Here is a 21844-nt window from a genome sequence, read left to right on the forward strand (position 1 = left end):
CTGGAAGCTTTTTTTTGCTGCCACTGCTATCGTGTATTTGTATAGCACTGGCATCTTCCATAGCACTTTACGTCTATAGTCATGCCACCAACTGTCCCTCAGATTAACAATTAACAATCTAATCCCTGGCATACATCATGCAAATATAGAAGACTGAACTACAGAAAGCATGTGGACTCCTGCCCACACATGCCTCTAGCCACCATTTAAAGGTAACCTGAAGCGAGGAAAATTATTTACAATAAACACATGACTTAGCTGCAAATGAATATTACATACTTAAAGGGATACTGTAGGGGGGTCGGGGGAAAATGAGTTGAACTTACCCGGGGCTTCTAACGGTCCCCCGCAGACATCCTTTGTTGGCGCAGCCACTCACCGATGCTCCGGCCCCGCCTCCGGTTCACTTCTGGAATTTCAGACTTTAAAGTCTGAAAACCACTGCGCCTGCATGGCCTTGTCCTCGATCCCGCTGATGTCATCAGGAGCGCACAGCGCAGGCCGAGTATGGTCTGTGTCTGCGCAGTACACTCCTGGTGACATCAGCGGGAGCGAGGACATGGCAACGCAGGCGCAGTGGTTTTCTGACTTTAAAGTCAGAAATTCCAGAAGTGAACTGGAGGCGGGGCCGGAGCATCGGTGAGTGGCTGCGCCAACACAGGATGTCTGCAGGGGGACCATTTGAAGCCCCGGGTAAGTTCAGCTCATTTTCCCCCGACCCCCCTACAGTATCCCTTTAACTCACCGTCAGTTCCTCTCAGAAGCTCACCATTTTCTTCTTACAGTGATCCCTTCCGGTTCTGACAATATTTTGTCAGAACTGAAATATATCAGTTGCTGTCAGTTATATATCAGCAGCTGTCAGTTGCAACTGAATGTGCAAGGTAATGTCCATGTTTCTCTGTGGCTCAAGTTGGTGACAGGGAGCATTAGACACAGTTCCAACTGTCCTGTGTCCTGAGCACCTCTCCCAGTTGCTAGGCAACATGAATAACAACATAGGAAATCCCATCATGCTCTGCACAGCATCAGGGGAAAATAAACCTGGGCTTTTTTTCTTCGATGGGTGGAGCTTAGGTAAAAATGCAGCTAAAAATGATGCTTTGGTAAGAAAAACAAAGTTCTGATGCTGTGAAACTGTTAAACACCACGCCTTTTCAGTTCTGCTAAATAGATTTTTAGTCCCGGAGGTTCACTTTAAGCAGTGCATAAACAGATGGGACCAATATCTTTTCTAGCAATAGAGTGTATGTGTTTGAGGAGATGTAAACAAATAAGAGAATGTTTTTAGTCTTTGCTATTCTATTAGGCCCTCAATGACTTCCAATGCCGATGTGTACTTGTTTTGCTTATTTCAGTATGTGTCTCTGTATACTCATATGCACAGATGGTTTTCCTGCCAACTCCGTTGATTTTTTCACGGTTTATGCAAAAAAAAATGTGGTACTTCTGCAAACATCCAGTTAAAATCACTTTTTTTCCCCATTTTTCTTTCTGGTTTCTCATGCCTGTTGAAAGAAATACTTTTTTTAGACATTTGGATGGATTCCATTTTATAAACAACTGTTGCCCCCTAACTATAAGGCCCAAGAATACTGTATTTTAAGATGATAGTTGAGCTGCCCTGCACACTTCTGATATTGGGGCAAATGGGATCCAGCTGCAGAACGCTCTTTCTTTGAATAGGTTAACTCTTTATTGGCTGTGAGTATGGAATCATTCATATAGCAGAGGGAGAGAGAGAGGTCCTAGTGGTAGGTTGCTAAAATGCAACTGAAAGTGTACCTGAAGGGGAAAAAAAGGTGCCCCTAGGAGGTACTTGCCTTTGGGAGGGGAAAGCCTCTGTATCTTGCCATGCGTTTTTCCTGCAATGTTTCACTTTTCAGTATACATGAAAAGGTCCCTAGGTGATGAATGTATTTGTTATGGCCACATCCAGAAGTATAGCCAGTTCCCACATTGTCCGGCCAATGTGGGAAGTGGCCAAGAGATGTGACCAAGGTCAGATGTAAGAGAATACATCGTACTTGGTGAGGTGACAAAGTGTTTTCTTTTGAATGTGTAATATGCAGGCCTAAGCCTAACACTGACCTTCACCTCTTTAGTGACTAACCCTAATCTCCACTCTCCTGTGCCTACCACCAACCTCCCCTCTTATTTGCCTACCACCAGCCTTCCCCCTCCTTTGCCTAACCCTAAGGGCCTGTTCAGACTATGTGCGTTCCTAGACGTTTTCAGGGAACGTGTCTGGGTACCAAAAACGCATAGAAACGACTCCTAATGCTTTTGAATGGGCTAGTTCACATATATGCGTATGAGACGCATACGTTTCTCATCCGCATTGCTGCACGCAGTTCTGTGCGTCACGCATAGAAACGGACGCAATGAAAGTCTATGGACGCGTATCAAAAACGCGTACTATTGCGTTTTTAGCGTCCGTTTCCCTCTGCGGTTCCCATAATTCTTTTTTTTTCCTCTGGGTCACGTGTGTGTGCAAAACGCAATAGAATACGCATTAGAACGCAAGAAAAACGCATGCGTTTTTCAACTTGCGTTTCTTTGATTTTAAACGCATTCTTCATATGCAGATAGTCTGAACAGGCCCTAACTTTCCCACCTCTCCAAATTCTGTGATGTTCAAGAACGTGACAATACACCAAGCAAACAGTGGAATAGCAGGAAAGCCATTTTGCATATTGGCCGGCCAATGTTGGACTCTGGACAGTGATTTTACAAGTAAATTGAATATTTTCAGAAACGTGTGCTTTTGATCCAGTCCAATCCCTCCTTCAATATGTGCCTCAAAACAAGCCAGAAAACAAAAGAAAAATAGTGTAACAATGTTTCAACAGTTTATATCACACCACCTTGCACCAATATGTCCCAAGAAAATTAGCAAATGGAGTCCATTGATGACCACTGTCACCAGCAGACCCCCTGGTATCACAGCCTCTCACCCTCTGGTATTGCTTTCCAAATCACAGACAGCCCACAAGCATGCTATACCTGTGTTCTTACACTCCTCCTCCACATATAACGATGGCCTCTCACCCTCTGCTCTGCTGTCCAGATTATAAGACGTTTCCAACGTTCACATCCACCTCTACAATCCTTCCTTAGGAGGATTTCATATCAAACGGAAGAGCTTGTCATTGTATAAAAATGTTATTCAAAAGCCATAAAAAGTAGTGCCCTCACATTGAAATCACCAAGTACAAGCATTTAAATACAAGCGGGCTTCTAGTATCCCGAGGCTCCATCCATGGTGTTTCATACAAGCATACCACATTGAAGGACATATTGGACTGGATCCAAATCACACGTGTGGGCACAAGCTCCAATATTGGAGTTCCACCTACTTATTATCCTAAGGGGAGCTAGGAACTGTGAGTGGGTGAAAAAAAAAAAAAAAAAAAAGCTGAGCTGCAGTCCGATCTGATCTAGGAAATGGGAATGGACCCCTGAAAGCAGAGAGCACACCTACCTACTGATAACAGGAGTTGAGGAAGGAGTGACAAGAGCTGCAGAGGGCTAGCCAGCAATAGCCCTACCTTCTCATTCTTGACTTGAAATAAGTAGACTCGTTTGTTTCACACCAATGTGCAGATTTTTATAAGAACTGCTGAAACCTGTGTGTTTCATGTGTGTGTATGTATAGCCGGTGAGAGAGCAGCTGCTCACACTATGCCAATTCTCTCCTAGCCGTCATGCGTTCTGGACCTGGGGGCATGCATGCTGTGCTGTGTAACCTAACAGGCTCAGCACCATGTAATCTGCTCATTGCTACAACCAGCTGATTAGCTTAAATAAACACAGGGTACATAAACACAGGGTACATTTACACAATGAGAAGCTACATTTTCCTTCTGCACAGAAGGTGTCTCCCCTCTTTTCATTCCACACAACCTTCAATTATAATGAGGTGCTAATGTCACTTTAAATCTTGGGTCTTGGCTGTGTGCCCAGGGCAGTGCTGTAAGTACAGACAGAGAATGTTGTGATTAGGGTGCTATGTGGCTGTTGGGACAGATAATCATCTCCAATATCCCCCCAGAAGAAAATTGTTTTGTTTTTTAGTTTCAGTTCCAGAGCCCTATTTATTTATTTTTTAAATTAGAATTGTCAAAGTTTTTTTTCATATTTTCTTCTAAAGCCAGTGTTCTCCACAGAAGTTTTTTTTTTTTCCAGCCGGGTGGCGTGATATAGTAGCTGGGTGGGGGCGAGATGAGAGTATGCAGGGCCAGAGCTTTCTATGTGCAACTGTGCTTGCAGAATAAGAGGAGGTGAGCCGATGACAGCCGGGTGCTCACCAAAACTAGCAGGGGAGAGCACCCGGCTAAAAGAGCCTGGGGAGAACACCGCAAAAGCTTTCTGTAGAAATTGGCTGCTGTTAAGTAGATGGGATTTACCACACTCACCTGGGTTCATATCTGATAATATTCAGAACCGCTGAGAACTTTAGTGTTTTCCTTTTGGTACATACACACATCAGATTTTTCCAAACCACTGGTTGTTTGGACGTCAAATCGGGCGTGTGTACAAACGGTCATTCAGTTGATAAGCCTGGATTTGACGGATCCGCCAAGCCCAGCGTTATCAGCTGATTTGACGTCCAAGCGACCGGTTGTTTGGAAAAATCCGACGTGTGTACGCACCTTTTGAAATGTAATTTAGCCAGGTGGGGTAAAGCTTAAGCTGTGGCCAATAGGTGGTGATGGTGCTGTATCTAACATGATGTTCCAGAGCTCCAGCACCCTAATTTGTGTGATGAATGTTTGCTGATTTCCCATACTGCACTACAGCTTTCTAGTGCTCCTCCAGGTATGTCCCACCTCTCCAGTGTTCCTATATTGTAACTCGGTTTCAGCGCCTTCAAATGTCTAATGTAAAGTACACACAAACAATTTCTGTCACCCAACAGGGATCAGGCCTCTTGCCACAGTTCAAGGCCTGATGCTGCACAGATGCATTGCTAGCCTCTAGGCTAGCAATGTGTTCTGCTGCTATAGAGGGTAGGGGGGTGAAGGGGACAGCAGGTGGTGCACAACAAAGGGGGAGGAGTAAGGAATGAGATCAATGGTATTGGGCATTGTTCAGCTGAGGTTCTCCGGCATGGCAATGTAGCTGGGAGTGATGGGGGGGGGGGGGGGGATGGAGTGCGGAAACGATCAGGTGCAAGATCGGACAATCTAAATGGCTCAGAATCTTACCGTGTATTCCCAGCATTATAGTTAGTTTTTCATCTTGGATCCACTTTAAAGAAGTGCCATCCAGGTATCCATCCAGATGCTTGAAGAACCCTGGATGGTAACATGTTCACTAATTATCATACAGGTGGGGGATGACCGGTTTCAATTTCACAATGGGTATTTCTGTATTCCGTGAAAAAAGGACTATGATCTGGCCCATAGAAAAGCGTTAGTGTGTTCCAGGGATGACCAAGTTGTTTTGTGAGACAAGCCATGGCAAAGATGATTACCGGTAACTTGCCTATATCACCACCTCTTGTTGTCACTGTGCCACCTACTGCTTTATATCTTGCTGACACTTCCACCTTCAGAGCTGAGAGTTCTACAGTGAAGGAAGTGTCAGGAAAATGGAGAGCAGCATACAGCACAGCAGTGTAACAGTAACCATATAGGTAAGTTAACCCTCACACCAGGGCTGTGGAGTCGGTCCAAAAATCCACCGACTCCGACTCCTCAGTTTAGGATTCCACCGACTCCGACTCCTCGACTCCGACTCCTCTAATTTGCATATTACAATTTTGTTGATTAAAAGTATGTAACGTGAAATTTGTCTCTTAACTGCCAACGCTTAGGAATTTTACAAGACAACTGAAGTGAGAAGGATATGGAGACTGCCATATTTATTCCCTTTAGACTAAAACTAGTCCTTGGTAAGAGTACTTGTAAAAGGTACAAACCGAAACAAAGAACATCTATCAGGCCCCTAGGCAATGTAAGTGTGGGTACATGTAAGAATGATGTGCAGGTACTCTGCAGGGGAATGAGGAGATTGTAAACAGACAACACCTCTGTGTTCAATGTGCACAGCATTCTCAGTGGATTCCCTGCAGCTCTGTGGGGAGTGCAAATGTAGAGTATAGTACTACTGTGTAACAAAGTAAACCTGAGACAGATGAAATTAAAGTTTTATACATACCTGGGGCTTCCTCCAGCCTCCTTCAGGATAATCATTCCTTCGTTGTCCTCCTCCACCACCTGGATCTTCTGCTATGAGTCCAGGTACTTGAGCCAGTCTGGTGTAGTGCGCATGCACACACTCCGCCGCCAGGAGCATACTACACCTGTGCAGCACTATTGCGCAGGTGCAGAATGTTCCTGGCGGTGGGAGCGGCATGCGGCCGGACAGCGCTGACTGGCTGAATTACCAGGACTCATAGCAGAAGATTCGGGTGGTGGAGGACAGCGAGGGACTGATTAGCCTGAAGGGGGCTGGAGGAAGCCCCAGGCATGTATAAAACTTTACTTTTCATCCGTCTCAGTTACCCTTTAATTTGTAGTCACCAAACCAAATTTTAACAACATATCAAATTATTTGATTTCATCAGCAAAGGGAGTGCATACATTTGCATAAATCTGCATCAATGCAGAATTATTTCCATCTCGTTGACCATCTCTATTAGTGACACAGCTACACATCAGGCTTTATTCTTACAGCATAGATGTTATTTAGTATATATAAGAGATTCCTGTGTACACATCATATATACAGTCACAATCAGATGTGTATATTTGACCTTAAAAATACGGGGACTGCTTTATTGAAGCAGCACAAGTAACTAATTTTGATTGGTTTATTTCATTTTTGTGGACTAAGCACAGCTATTACTGTATATATACTGTATATATACATTATTTTTAATGACTTATCTGAGAAATAGAACATTTTATCATATTTTCTATCTTAATTACAGTTACAAATTCATTAGGAGTCTGAGTCGGAGTCGGTGCATTTTTTCCCGACTCCGACTCCAGGCACCCAAAATTTCCCGACTCCACGACTCCGACTCCACGACTCCGACTCCACAGCCCTGCCTCACACTATGCTAAACTCAGTGGAGGTGCAAGGCCAGGGTCGTCGGTGCAAGAATCTAGTGCAGTAATGGCTATCCTTGGCACTCCAGCTGTGGTGGAACTACAAGTCCCATGAGGCATTGCAATACTCTGACTGCTCTAAGCATAACTCGGGGAGGCAGAGGCATGATGGTATTTGTAGTTTTGTCACAGCTGGAGTGCCAAGGTTAGCCATCACTTATCTAGCATGTGTACAGCTGCTTCAGTGATTCACCAAAAGATCCAGAGATGTTTGCCTCGTTTATTTATTGCCTTCCTTACCCTGCCTGCCTGAAGCTGCTCTATTGTGCTGTTCCACCATCTTCACCAGTCCATAGATAGAGTGCTCCCCTAGGTTAGAGCCCTAGCTACGCATATGTACAGCATTTGGCCCTGAACTGATGCTTGATGGATCGATTCTTGATCCCTCCTGGCAACACTTACCTTGCACTAGGTTCACAGTCTGCAAAGTCTATTGTAACACACCCTAATGGTGGGCTGGTTGAAGGAGCTCGTGAACTTCCTTAGCAAAGAGGAATAATATCTGTCCCACCTAGAACTGTTGACAAGTGGTCATCTGCTGCAATCTCACACACAAGACTGTAGCCTGATCTGATGCAAAATGGCAAGTTTTGGATGATCATCGTCTTCCCTCTAAAGCTAAGTACACACTGACCAACCGTTCAGCCTGATTATCATCTGACTTTAGTCTGTTGGATGATAATCAGGCATGTGTACGCGTGCAAACAACTTGATGAGCAACTGATAACAGGTGGTTTGCCCAATCCAACTGTTGGATCTATGTTGGTTTGACATCATGCAGTTGGTGTGTGTGTACAAGTTGTTTGAAAGACTTGTACTTGTTTTGACTGTGTAGTCCTCTTGCATGTGCAGTATGTTAATTGAGTTGGCTGTTTAGCCGTCTAGGCATGTGTACGTACAGGTCATGTGGTTTGTCAGGTTGGGCATGTGGTTTGTCAGGTTGGGCATGTGGTTTGTCAGGTTGGGCATGTGGTTTGTCAGGTTGGGCATGTGGTTTATCAGGTTGGTCATGTGGTTTGTCAGGTTGGGCGTGTGGTTTGTCAGGTTGGGCGTGTGGTTTGTCAGGTTGGGCGTGTGGTTTGTCAGGTTGGGCGTGTGGTTTGTCAGGTTGAGCGTGTGGTTTGTCAGGTTGAGCATGTGGTGTGGTTTGTCAGGTTGGGCGTGTGGTTTGTCAGGTTGAGCGTGTGGTTTGTCAGGTTGAGCATGTGGTTTGTCAGGTTGGGCATGTGGTTTATCAGGTTGGTCGTGTGGTTTGTCAGGTTGGGCGTGTGGTTTGTCAGGTTGGGCGTGTGGTTTGTCAGGTTGAGCGTGTGGTTTGTCAGGTTGAGCGTGTGGTTTGTCAGGTTGAGCGTGTGGTTTGTCAGGTTGGGCGTGTGGTTTGTCAGGTTGGTCGTGTGGTTTGTCAGGTTGGTCGTGTGGTTTGTCAGGTTGGGCGTGTGTTTTGTCAGGTTGGGCGTGTGTTTTGTCAGGTTGGGCGTGTTGGTTTGTCAGGTTGGTCGTGTGGTTTGTCAGGTTGGTCGTGTGGTTTGTCAGGTTGGTCGTGTGGTTTGTCAGGTTGGTCGTGTGGTTTGTCAGGTTGGGCGTGTGGTTTGTCAGGTTGGGCGTGTGGTTTGTCAGGTTGGGCGTGTGGTTTGTCAGGTTGGGCGTGTGGTTTGTCAGGTTGGGCGTGTTGGTTTGTCAGGTTGGTCGTGTGGTTTGTCAGGTTGGTCGTGTGGTTTGTCAGGTTGGGCGTGTGGTTTGTCAGGTTGGGCGTGTGGTTTGTCAGGTTGGGCGTGTGGTTTGTCAGGTTGGGCGTGTGGTTTGTCAGGTTGGGCGTGTGGTTTGTCAGGTTGGGCGTGTGGTTTGTCAGGTTGGGCGTGTGGTTTGTCAGGTTGGGCATGTGGTTTGTCAGGTTGGGCATGTGGTTTGTCAGGTTGGGCATGTGGTTGTGTGCATGCTGGAAGTGTGTATGAGCCGTTAGGCCCCTTTTACACTTGCCTTGTATGTGCATTGCATTACTCTGTTTTGCCACAGGTAAACGCAATGAAAATGCAAGGCAATTGGGCCTATAACACTTAACACGTTGCATTGTGCTGGGAGTTCCCGATTGGCCGTAACCCACTGCAAAGTCAGCAGCGCATTACCACGGTGCTACAGAGGTGGCAGAATGCATGTAAGTCAGTGGGCGATGCAGAAAATGTAAATATGTGGGCAAAGGGCAGTCTGGGGGGGGGGGGGGGCGCGCCCTCTGGTTACAACGCTATACATATGGCCTTGTTGGTGCACTCTGCTGTAGGGTCATATGAATGTTTTGTGTGATGTGATGGGGGCAGGGCATTGTACCTCAACACATTGGCCAGTTGTACAAACAGCCTATATAGGTATCTTTCATGTATTGTATTGGTGCAGAATTTCCATGCTTGGCTTCTTATTTCAGATCACCAGGCACTTGTCGTGACTAAATTGGTTGCTATTAATTTGATATTACATTTTTAATTACCAACAGTTTATTCAAAAATATTTTTAAAAACACCATTTATTTACAAATAATTTAATCATCACCTTTTTTTCTCTCTGAGGATTTTTGGCATTCTAAAAGCACCCATTAATCACCCAATTTTCGGAACTATCGACCATCCAATCATTGCGATCAGTTGGAAACGATTGTTTGGCCCAACCAACGCAGGGGAAAATGAGCAATCCAATCAGACCGAAAGAATAGTTTTTAAATTCAAATCAATGGAACTATTGATAGATTTAAACAAAAAAATTGTTTGAGTGATCAGATAATTCTGATCGGAAGAGAAATCGTTCAATACAACATCAATGAACCAATTTTTTGCTTTTTGCTTCCTATTATTATTTATTGGATTTATAAAGTGCCAACATATTAGTCACCGCTATCTATCACAAACGACAAAAAAAAAATCCGATCAGAATTTCTGATCGCTCAAACGATTTTTCGCTAGAAATTGGACAGTTAGTGGCCACCATTATGGCGCCCAATCGGATTGATCATATGGCTGGCCGTTTGGGAGATTGTACCGTTAAGGGATAATTTCCGTATAGCGTTCTTTCGGAAACGTGATAGCGGAGACAGCAGACAGTGCATAGACATGTGCTGCGTTTAACCGCTTAATCGCCACGCTTTGCTGCGTTTCGGGGCGATTCAGCCTGCAATTCCATTCAGTATGATGAATTGGATCGCAAGCTCCGCCACCATGAGTGACACACAGCTGCATGTAAATGAGCCCTAATGAGCACCTATAGGAAAATTTTTCCGTATTATACAGGAGCTTCTAATGGCACAGGTCATTCTAGGTCTGTTTGCTGTAAACATTTGAGCTGTTTGTACAATAATGGTATCTAAGTGGGCAGAAGCACCCTAGTTGTGTTTGTGTCTCCCTTTTGTCCACACTTGTATACACAACACTTCCTCTACACAGCTTGTGTTGTCCACTCTCATGTCAACAAGAGGACAATAAACTGTAGACAGCGGAAAAGGTCTGGGTGTATAATCGGCTCTGCTGAGGCTATCGAGGGCTCTCTTATGTTGAATGGAAGGCACAATTTTCCAGCAGAAGTTCTGCACTGAGAGATCTGACATACAAGCTGGCCTCAGTGCCTTCTGCCAGAGGTCAGAGATCAGTATCATGCAGGCTGCTGCAGCAGGTACAGTATAGTCAGTGGGGTCAAGCACATTACGTGTGCAGAGAGGAGACACTGAACAAAAGATGGAGGGGAGGAGGATGCCAGAGGGGGAGGGTGGAGGTAAAGGGAGGAGGGGAGACGAGGAAGAGATTCCTGCATTTTCCTGCCCTGCCTGTAAACCAGCATGCTTAGCCAGAGAAAGGATACAAAGCTTTGCATGACTTCAATGTCTCCCTCACTCAGTGGATATATATTGGTGTGTTCCTCAGAAGAGCTCTTCTTGTGTAACCTCTGTTCTGTGGCAGGGCTTTGTAAGGTAAGCAGCGACACAACTCTCTGTGCTTCTACTTTGTTGGGACAAAAGTCTTTTTGCTGCTATTATAAGACTGCTGCACCGTAATGTGCCTTGTGAGATAATACCCCTCGTGTGATTCCATCTCAGCAATTACATGCACAAAGGTATAATAATAATCCTCTCTGGGCTCGGGCACAGAATTGCAGTAGGTGATAATGAAGGATAATAGCAGTGTCCTGCCCCATAGAATTCACAGGTCATTGGCGTGATGGGAGGTCTGGGCTCTGACTGTCCTAGCAGAAAACCCATCCTTTCATTTGGGGAGGTTTTACAGTAGTATCTGTCTCACATTGGGCTGCTGTTATGCCTTACACAAAGTTTTCAAGGATTGTTTTGCCTTTTGCAGCTTGAAATGAAATCCTTTGTGACAAACCATTATTGTTCGATATGCTGCATGTAGTGAGTGTGTGTAGTGTTACTCGGTTGTCATACAGAAAAGTAATACTTTATTATGGTTTGGTTTCTTTTATATAAGTGTCTGTGCATGCATGTATCCTACACAGTATGTGTGTGCAAATATTTAATGTGTGTGTATATATGTATATTGTAATCATGTGTGTGTGCACCGATATTTATTATAGGTGTGTGTGTGTGTGTGTATATATATATATGTGTATGTATATTGTAATCGAGCATGTGTGCACCTATATTTATTATAGATGTGTGTGTGTGTATATATTTAATAAGTGTGTGTGTATATATTTAATGTGTGTGCGTGTGTGTGTGAATAAAATGTGTGTGCTATATACATGTGTGAAATTGTGGCATTGTATATAATACAGTACAGCACATTAGACGCAGGAGTTTGTAGCAATGAATGCTGGGGGATGCTTTGACGTTGCTGCAGGTTACATTGTAGAGGATTCCTCCACTTTAGCGGCGGATGGTAACAATTGCTGCAGTGCTGTTGGGCGAACTGTCAAGCGTTATGACAAATCTCCCATGTGTGCCTGTGCCTGCCCTCCTTGCAATGAGTGTTTGCAGTTAGTGAACTCCTGTATATATTCAGTGGAGGTCATTATTCAGCTCTGTACATCTGTCAAAGCTGACATGTTAGTGACCCAAGCAGGTGCTGATATGGGTCAGTGATCTTCCTATGCGCATACACGCTGCACATTGTGTCAAATCCTGTCAGGCTTACAAATGCAGTTCATATTTTTCCCCCAGATTTTACACTTTGCAGAAAGAAATAACAATATCCTTATCTGAATAGTGCATGGTGTTCAGAAGTTGTCAGTCACAAAGCATTGAACGCCATGTGGCTGGGCGACATTAGGGCTGCCTGTCCAACTTTTCCTTTACAGGAATCACAATGAACACAATATTTGGTATTTAGCTTTTGTTATTTTCAAGCTTTTACGGGGATGTCTATTCCAAATGGTTCTTGTATCTGTACCTAGTTTTGCAGAATTAGAAAAATCTTAATATTGGTTGTGCTATGGAGCTGCTCATATCAGGACTGCAGTATTTAGCAGGTAGTTCAGGTGCTTCTATATGTCTGACCTGAAGCAGATCTATAAATAAGCGTGTGTGTGTGTGTGTGTGTGTGGGGGGGGGGGGGGGGGGGGTTATGCATAGCCCAGAGAAGCGTGGATGCTACTACACATTGTTCTTGTGACGTGTGCTTGGGAACAGGGGGGAGTGTGCTAGAACTCCACACTGACTGTGCACATGATATGGAAATATTTATGTATCAGGCTTACAGCTTGTGCTTCCCATAATTGCATATTGCTTCAGGGTGTATGTCCAAAGATTTCCATATTTAAGGAGGACCCTACCCGCACGGTCTACAGATTATCTGGTCACCTAACGTTGCCACGTGCAATTTTATACCGTAATACAATTAGATTGGTGATTTCCAGTGATTTCCATGTACAGTGAGGCAGAATTTAAACCAACTAGCTAAACACATGTCAGTAACTGTCAGATTTGCCAACCTCCCTGTTTGGAAATAGACTGGGCAGTAATGAACAATACACCAACTTGTTCCACTCCATCCTGAAAAGATTTCATTTTTAAAGGGAACCTAAACTGAGAGGGATATGGATGTTTCCTTTTAAACAATACCAGTTGCCTGGCAGTCCTGGTGATCTCTTTGCTGCAATAGTGGCTGAATCACACACCTGAAACAAGCATGCAGCTAATCCAGTCTGAGGCCTGGCGCACACCAAAATCCGCTAGCAGATCCACAAAATGCCAGCAGATTTTGAAACGCTTTTTCTTATTTTTCTGTAGCGTTTCAGCTAGCATTTCGCGGTTTTGTGAAGCGTTTTTGGTGTAGTAGATTTCATATATTGTTACAGTAAAGCTGTTACTGAACAGCTTCTGTCACAAAAACGCCTGCAAAACCGCTCTGAACTGCCGTTTTTCAGAGCGGTTTGCGTTTTTCCTATACTTAACATTGAGGCAGAAACGCATTCACAATCAAAAAAATGCCTCACCCCGGGAGTATGCGTTTCTGCAAAACTCCTCCCGCTCTGGTGTGCACCACCCCATTGAGATACATTGACCAAGTGTATCCGCAGCCGCAAGCGGCTGCAAAAATGCCAAAAAACCCGCTCGGTGTGCACCAGCCCTGACTTCAGTCAGAGCACCTGATCTGGATGCTTGTTCAGGGGCTGTGGCTAAAAGTATTAGAGACACCGGATCAGCAGGAGAGTCAGGCAACTGGTATTATTTTAAAAGGAAAAGTCCATGTCTTTCTCAGTTTAGGTTCCCTTTAAAAAACTGGCCAGACCACTTATCCCTGCTGTTATTGCACAGCTATGTGGTCAATACACCCTCTACACTCCTCCCCTACCTACTCAAGGAAAATTTACTGCTGCCTCATCATCCCTTTGGTCAATAAAGTGATTGAAGTGATAAGTTTATTGTTCCCTCATGTGTAGATGTCAATAAATTGCTGAAAGATTTGTTCATACAAAGTATTTTGGATCCGCATGTAAAGCAGCCATTGTACGGCCAGCCTAAAGCTTCTTACATGTCAAGATTATACTCTGGCGAGGCAGCTTATAGCATTCTCCTCTGATGATAATTTAGTGTGTACACAGCAGCCCCTGATCCCTCTCGGCCACTCGGTCAGCGATGTGTCCTAGCAGATCACTTGGCCTGTCTTGTACACCCCTCTTACATCACCCCATGCCGCTCTTCCCCCTGCATAGAATACAGCACGTTGCTTGCTTGCAAGGGAACTACGCATCTGCATAGCCTCGGCCCTGCAAGGATCGGGTCCTAATCCCCATTGGGCGACATTGAGCGTGTGTGTACGGGACTATAAGGTCAATACCCTCAATGTGATTTTTTATTTTCGCAATATTGCGTAACATCGCTTTGTGAAAATACTTGACCACCTGCAGTGATGGTTCATATTAAACGACCCTGATAGATCACCGGATGAGCAATTGTTCAGATCTCCATTGATGCTCATGAAAAATTGCCACTAAAAATTGATAGTTAACACCGCAACGTTAGCTCATTGCTTACGCGATTGCGGAAGATGCACCGGGAAAAACGATTGTCATCTCTTATTACCCGATGCATCTTCACATAGGTACTTTGCTCTATGGCCCATACTCACGGGCTACATTTGTGGCCTGTCGCTAGCACATGTGAGCGTGTGCGCGACAGGCCGGCGACAGCGACATTCCTCCCCCTACCGCCAGAAGCACCATGTTCTGCATATAGGTTGCTGTCACTAGTCCGCATACACACGCGGACTAGCGACAGTTGCGGCGAAGTTGCGGCAGGCGATTGACCGCGGCAATCGCCTGGGGACAGCTGCGACGAGCGACGGTTCGGGGTGCGCGCGCCATACTCACGGGCGACCTGTCACCACAACATTCGCGTGCCACGTGGTGGCGGCGACAATTGTAGCCCGTGAGTATGGGCCATTAGTCTGTTGTCTCTGATTTGCTGGTCTCCTGATTGTGACCAGCAAATCAGAGCTTTAGAAATCTGTCATCTGATCAAGCTGGTCACATGCTTCTCTATAACTTCTAGTACACAGGCGCAAGATGCCCTGACATCCATGGTTCATTACATTTTATCCAACTGAAGGCTATTGTACTTTGCACTGCTGTAGATAAGATCTGCCATTGCTACACCCATTCACCCCTTCCTGTGTATTTCATCGGGTCAGACACTAGGCCATGTTTATCAGCATGTCTGACAAGGGGCTTATGTTAGCTGGAAGTAACTGGCCTGTGTATCAGTTGCTTTTTAGAGTAGCATCTTACATTTATTATTGAGTTGAGTTTTGCATTTTCTTTTTTGAAATCGTTACCATGTATGGACTGAAGTCCTTTGCGTCAGTCCCACTAAAATAATATTATACTGGGCAGTTTAACGGTAGGCAACAACTGGGAGGCCTGTTCTTGTTTGTTTTTTTTCCTCCTTCGCTTTTCGTGTTCTTCCCATATAGTCAATATATTTAAAGAGGAACAGTCACAAAAATCTTAAAATTTACAACACATACAAATAAGAAGTACTTTTCTCCTATAGTAAAGTGAGCCATACGTTAATTTTCTCCTATGTTGCTGTCACTTACACTAGGTAGTAGAAATCTGACATTAACAACAGTCCATCTGTTTGGGCTAGTCCATCTCCTCATGGGGATTCTCAGCATTGCCTTTATTCTTTATAAAGACATTCCCTGAAAATGATTAATACAAAGATGCTGGCCAGCCTCCCTGCTCGCTGCACACTATTTTGGCAGTTGGACAGAGCAACTGCCATTCACTAAGAGCTTTTATAAATAAAGAAAACCCTGAGAACCCCCCCTCATGAGATGGGCTAGTCCAAAATCTGTCGGTAATGTCAGATTTCTACTACCTACTGTAAGTGGCAGCAACAGAGGAGAAACATATTTTTTGGCTCATTTTACTCTGGGAGAAATATACTTCTTATTTGTATGTGTTGTAAATTTTAGGATTTTTGCGTCAGTTCCTCTTTAAAGACACATTAGCAACTTTGTGATTTATGAATTGACTATCCTGTTATTGCCACATGACCATGTTTCAGCTTGAACTACAGCTCCTTAGATCAATTTACATCCAGTAGACAATACTGAGTTCTGTAAATAAGACCTGTACAATAAATGGTGCCTCTTATAGTGTTAGCGTTGGGCAGGACTCACCGGCAAGGGGTGCAGACTGTTTTGGTTTGGATAGTAGTGTGTCATATGTGAGTTTGTATACATTCCTGAGCTGAGTCATTGAAAGCATCTGTTGTAGAATGTTTCTCTGCTGGCAGAGTGGATATAGCCAAACTCCTGAGGACAGATCTAATGACCCATGCAGTTCTAGTGTGGTGACCAATGCTATTGGCATTTTGACTTGTTTCCAGCTGTACCAGACTACAAGCCCCAGCCTGTTGCAAGAACACAACCCCTGTTTGCTGGAGCATCTAGAGACATAAAGCCACACTGAGGCCTGGTGCACACCAAAAACCACTAGCAGATCGGCAAAATGCTAGCAGATTTTAAAACACTTTTTCTTATTTTCCTGTAGCGTTTCAGCTAGCATTTTGCGGTTTTGGGAAGCGTTTTTGGTGTAGTAGATTTCATATATTGTTACAGTAAAGCTGTTACTGAACAGCTTCTGTAACAAAAACGCCTGCAAAATCGCTCTGAAGTGCCGTTTATCAGCGGTTTGCGGTTTTCCTATACTTTACATTAGAGGCAGAAACGCCTCCGCAATCCAAAATCTGCAGCAGCCCGGGAGTATGCGTTTCTGCAAAACGCCTCCCGCTCTGGTGTGCACCAGCCCATTGAAATACATTACCCAAGCGTTTCCACATCCGCAAGCGGATCGAAAAACGCTGCCGAACTGCTCTGGTGTGCACTAGGCCATAGCCAGTGTACAGGACTCTTTAACCTCCTCAGCGGTATGGACGACTATACACGTTCATCACCGCCAGAGGTCGCCGCTCAGGCCCTGCTGGGCCGATTTGAGCGAAATAAAAAGCAGCACACGCAGCCGGCACTTTGCCAGCCGCGTGTGCTGCCTGATCGCCGCCGCTCTGCGGCGATCCGCCGCGAGCAGCGGCGAAAGAGGGTCCCCCCAGCCGCCCGAGCCCTGCGCAGCCGGAACAAAAGTTCCGGCCAGCGCTAAGGGCTGGATCGGAGGCGGCTAACGTCAGGACGTCGGCTGACGTCCATGACGTCACTCCGCTCGTTGCTATGGCGACGATGTAAGCAAAACAAGGAAGGCTGCTCATTGCGGCCTTCCTTGTTTATTCTGGGCGCCGGAGGCGATCGGAAGAACGCCTCCGGAGCGCCCTCTAGTGGGCTTTCATGCAGCCAACTTTTAGTTGGCTGCATGAAACAGTTTTTTTTTTAATTAAAAAAAAACCCTCCCGCAGCCGCCCTGGCGATCTTAATAGACCGCCAGGGAGGTTAAAGGCCTCAATTCACTAAGCTTTATCAAACATTTTATCAAACGTTTGATAATTTACCTCATGGGTAAAATCTAATTTTGAATTCACCAAGATGTTATAGATTTATGGAATGTTTTATCGACAAAACGTTCAATAGATCTATAACACCTTAGTGAAATCAAAATTAGATTTTACCCATGAGGTAAATTATCAAACGTTTGATAAAGTGTTTGATAAAGCTGAGTGAATTGAGGCAAAATTGTGTTGCATGTGTGTTTGATCCTAGTTATATTTTTAAGCCCTACGTTATGCCTTTATTAAGCAGGTTATGCGGAATGTATCAGTATTTGAAATGTACAAAGACTTGTACATTGCTCATAAACCATTTTTGCTTTATTGATTTTTGTATTACCTGGCTGCTGGCTGGGTTTGCACTAGTGACTTCCTGTGCTAATGTCATTTATTGCTTAGCTGTAGTGAACAGCAATCTATAAACCATCAAAACTCCTCCCCACCCCATTATCACCAACCCGAGAAAGTCTTGAATGAACTAGGAGGGGGTACTAGCTAGCCTTTTCTTGTGAACTCAGAGCTGGACCTGCCCATCTACTTCCCATGTTCCACAGAAGGGAGGAGGTGGGAGTGGTCTGGTGATTGGGATATGCATTGGGAGAAACTCCTGCTCTGTCTGCAGCTCAATACTTTGGTCTCAGGTCTGTGGGTCATGTGACTGCCTTTCCAAAGGGAATTTCTCTGGAACAGCTGTATCAAATGTAAAAATTGTGTGAGTAATGGCATAGTTCCCTGTTCACCTCAACTGACATTGTAAAATTTGGGAGGGGAATCTAGGGCATTCATATTTATCATTGTTTAAGAAGTCCTAGTTAATAATACTCATATATTACATAGGTGCCAGGAAGCCAATGCACCACCAACAAATTACAGCTGATGCCTGTATTTCAAGTTTTTTTTTACTGTTTACTGTCAATATAGTTGGCTTCTAAATATTTCCTATTTCCTCCCCAGTTGGTCAGACTGGCTCTTAAATTTTGCTTTGTCACCTCTGCCTCATGTCGTCCTGAGTGGTAAATACTTTGTTCACGAATATTATTACCATCAATATTATGATAAAAAGACTAAGGGCTGGTTCAGACTGACGTTCAGAGGCGTTGCGTTTGTTGGCGTCGCGGTGGTGATGCGTTCAAGCTTTCAGCAGCGTTCGCGTTGCGTTCGGATGCGGTCGCGTTTTTTCTTCCCCTAGGGGGACATTACCCGTCACGGTTAACCGCCCCTGGAAGCTACATGTAGCTTCCAGGGGCTCCTTGAACGCCAGGGAAAATCGGGACCCAAACGCCGCATTTGTGTAAACGCGCGTAAAAGCTTGGTACAAACGCTCCCATTCACTTGAATGGGAGCGTTTAACGCCAAGCCCTGAACGCTGGCGGTAAACGCTGCACAAGCGCCCGTCTGAACCAGCCCTAAGCCACAATGTTAGTTTTTGGTCGGTTGAGTGTAATGTTGATCCCAATATTGAACCTTTGCTCCTCCCGTGAGACCTTCTTGTCGTATAGCTTGGTCACCTCCTCTCACTCCTGCATCCAAGACTTCTCATGAGTGTCACTTCCCTTTTCAAACTCTTTCACACAGCCTGTCCATCATGCTCCAAGCCTGGAAATCTTGAGGCCCCCTTCAGACCGGAAACTGACAGGTGGTGTCAGCTGCTCTCCTGCACCCGCTGGGCACTAGTTAGTGCTGGACAGGTTGCCCCCCCAATAGAGTCAGATCTGAGCTCGGCACAGCTGTGCTCAGACTCAACATGTTGCAGTCCTCTGCAGCCAGGCAACACCACCAAGTTTCGGCACTTGCTTCCTCCCCTGTAATTTGGTTGCATTCAGAGCCGGGCCGAGGCATAGGCTGGAGAGGCTCCAGCCTCAGGGCGCAGTGTAGGAGGGGGCGCACAATTCATTCAGTTGTCATTCCTAATTGTGTATGAAGCAGAAAGAAATAAGAAAAGGGGATACATAGCAGTGACTGCAAGCCAGATAGCTAGATATTAAGGTGTTGGGGAGGTTGTGGGCCCTGTGGCCCTCTTAGTGTAATAGCAATCAGTGTGTGACGGCTGGGGTGGGAGGGATGGAGGGGCGCACTTTGGTGTCTCAGCCTTGGGTGCTGGAGGACCTTGTCCCTGCTCTGGTTGCATTTAAGTTGCACCGGAATTGTACTGGCGGGCGGCAGACGGGATGCTGATCTGCTCAGCAAGCATGGAATTCATACTTCCCATCTCAAAGAGGCCTCAAATGTACTCCATACACACCTCTTTTCAGACAAGATTATAATTTGTTATAAGTAGTATTGCTTCATTCAGAGTAACCAAGCATCTCGGGGTGACCCAAAACCACTAGGAAAGGATAGGTGACTTGAAGAGACCAGAAAGCCCTCCTACTAAAAAACCAATGCTTAGCATTGCTTTTATAGTAGGATGGCTTTTCCTCTTTTTTAGTCCCCTGCACTTTAGTAGTGGTTTTGTGTCACCCCGAGCTGCTTGGTTACTCTGCTGTACTGGCCAAAGCTCTATCTCATACAGCGTTATTAATCCCTGCCATATACTCAGGAGGGCCAACAGTCCAAAACAACCTGTCTGCATGTTGGCTCTGTTAAATTTGCTATAGGCTTGCTTTTCACCAGTGGTTATGGATGCAAGCTTGGCTTCAGGAGCATAGAGATAATTTGCATGGGTTGCATGTGAGTTGTGGGTAACCCCAGTTATAAACTTAAAGGGGAACTTCAACCTAAACAAACATACTGTCATCAAGTTACATTAGTTATGTTAATTACAATAGATCGGTAATATGATATCTTACTCACCCTGTTTTAAAAGAACAGGCAAATGTTTGTGATTCATGGGGGCTGCCATCTTTGTCATGGGGGCCGCCATCTTTTTGGTTGAAAGGAGGTGACAAGGAGCAGGTGACACAGTTCCAACTGCCCTGTGTCCTGATAAACACTACCACCTGCGCACCATAGGCTTCAAATGTCAAGTTCAAAACGTAAAAAAAACAGCAGAACGAGAACAAAATCAGAAATCCCATCATGCTTTGCACAGCATTAGGGGAAAAATGCCCGGGCAGTTTTCTTCTGTGCAGCTAAAAATGAGGCTTGTATAAGAGAAACAAAGTTCTGATGCTGTGAAACTGTTAAAGAAACACCAAGCCTTTTCAGTGCTTCTAAGTTGATTTTTAGTCCGGATGTCCACTTTAAATCTGAATTATCGCAAGTACCTTCTGCTTCATTTACAAACCCGTCGTTGTCCTCCCCTTGTGACTCCACCCCATTGTGCTTTTGGTCCAATGGGACTCGAACAATAGAAATGTTGGTATTATTATTGCTCTCTAGATTACAAGCTCGCTAGAGAAGGGGCCTCCACCTAGGGCTTCTTGTTTCTGTTGTACTTAATCAAATGAACATGTATATACTGTATGTATACATATTGGTAATATTTCAAACCACACATCAATTGTGTGTATTTGCACTTGTGTTGCTGGGTGTACTGATTGTACTTGTACTATGGGTTGAACTACTCCTGTATCTATGACCTCACTATTTTATGTTATTTACAGCGATACACAAGATGTTGGCACTAAATAAAGGCTGCCATACACTGGTCTATTGCCACCAGATCGTCCAACAGACAAATCCCTCTCTGATCGGATCTGATCAGAGAGAGATCTATTGGCTGCCCATACACTGCACACAGATTTTGAATTGATTTCAGCATGAAATGGATTCACTACGTGTGGAGCTGCCGGCTGCTCGCTGCCCTCAGGCACGTGTACCGCATGGAGGTATGTCTGTGTTCCTGCGCGCCGCTGTCCACGTGCCACTTATTAATGCTGGAGCGGGAGTGCTAAGGGAAGCGGAAGTTCAAACAGTAGAGGGCGCTCTACTGTTTGAACTTCGCCTTCTCACATGAAGGGACAGGAAGTAAAGAGGAGATGGAGAAGAAGACCAGCCGGAGAAAAGGACAGCACGGACCTGGGGACTAGCGCTGGCGGACAGGTGATATTATTGGTGCGTCGGTCGCCGATGAATCGAACGCCGCTAACGATGCACTCACGACACACTGGCAATTGAGCAAATTTTTCTGCCTCGACAGATCGTCTGAAATGATAGATTTCGGATGGAAATTGGTCGATTGATCAACATTTGTGTTAACTATTTCACAGCAGATTCGATCACAGTGAGCTGCTGTATATCGGCAGGAAATCGACGTAGTGTATGGGTACCTTAAAGGAAACCTAAACTGAGAAGGATATGGATTTTTCAGTTTAGAATAATACCAGTTGCCGGACTCTCCTGCTGATCC

General features: G+C 45.1%; 1 protein-coding gene across 8 annotated transcripts in view; it reads left to right on the forward strand.

The window, feature by feature from the left end:
• The window catches only part of TANC2 (tetratricopeptide repeat, ankyrin repeat and coiled-coil containing 2), an 897702-nt gene that overhangs the window by 461700 nt on the left and 414158 nt on the right, over positions 1-21844 (forward strand). Inside the window, exon 1 of one of the 8 annotated variants that reach the window (XM_068263011.1) lies at positions 10954-11067. The exons of the other annotated variants lie outside the window; for them this stretch is intronic. The gene's annotated coding sequence lies outside the window, so the exon portion shown is untranslated. Of the gene's footprint in view, positions 1-10953; positions 11068-21844 lie in introns of those variants that run through there. 8 annotated transcript variants of the gene reach the window in all.

Source organism: Hyperolius riggenbachi, chromosome 12 (assembly GCF_040937935.1).
Source record: "Hyperolius riggenbachi isolate aHypRig1 chromosome 12, aHypRig1.pri, whole genome shotgun sequence".
Lineage (NCBI taxonomy): Eukaryota > Metazoa > Chordata > Amphibia > Anura > Hyperoliidae > Hyperolius > Hyperolius riggenbachi.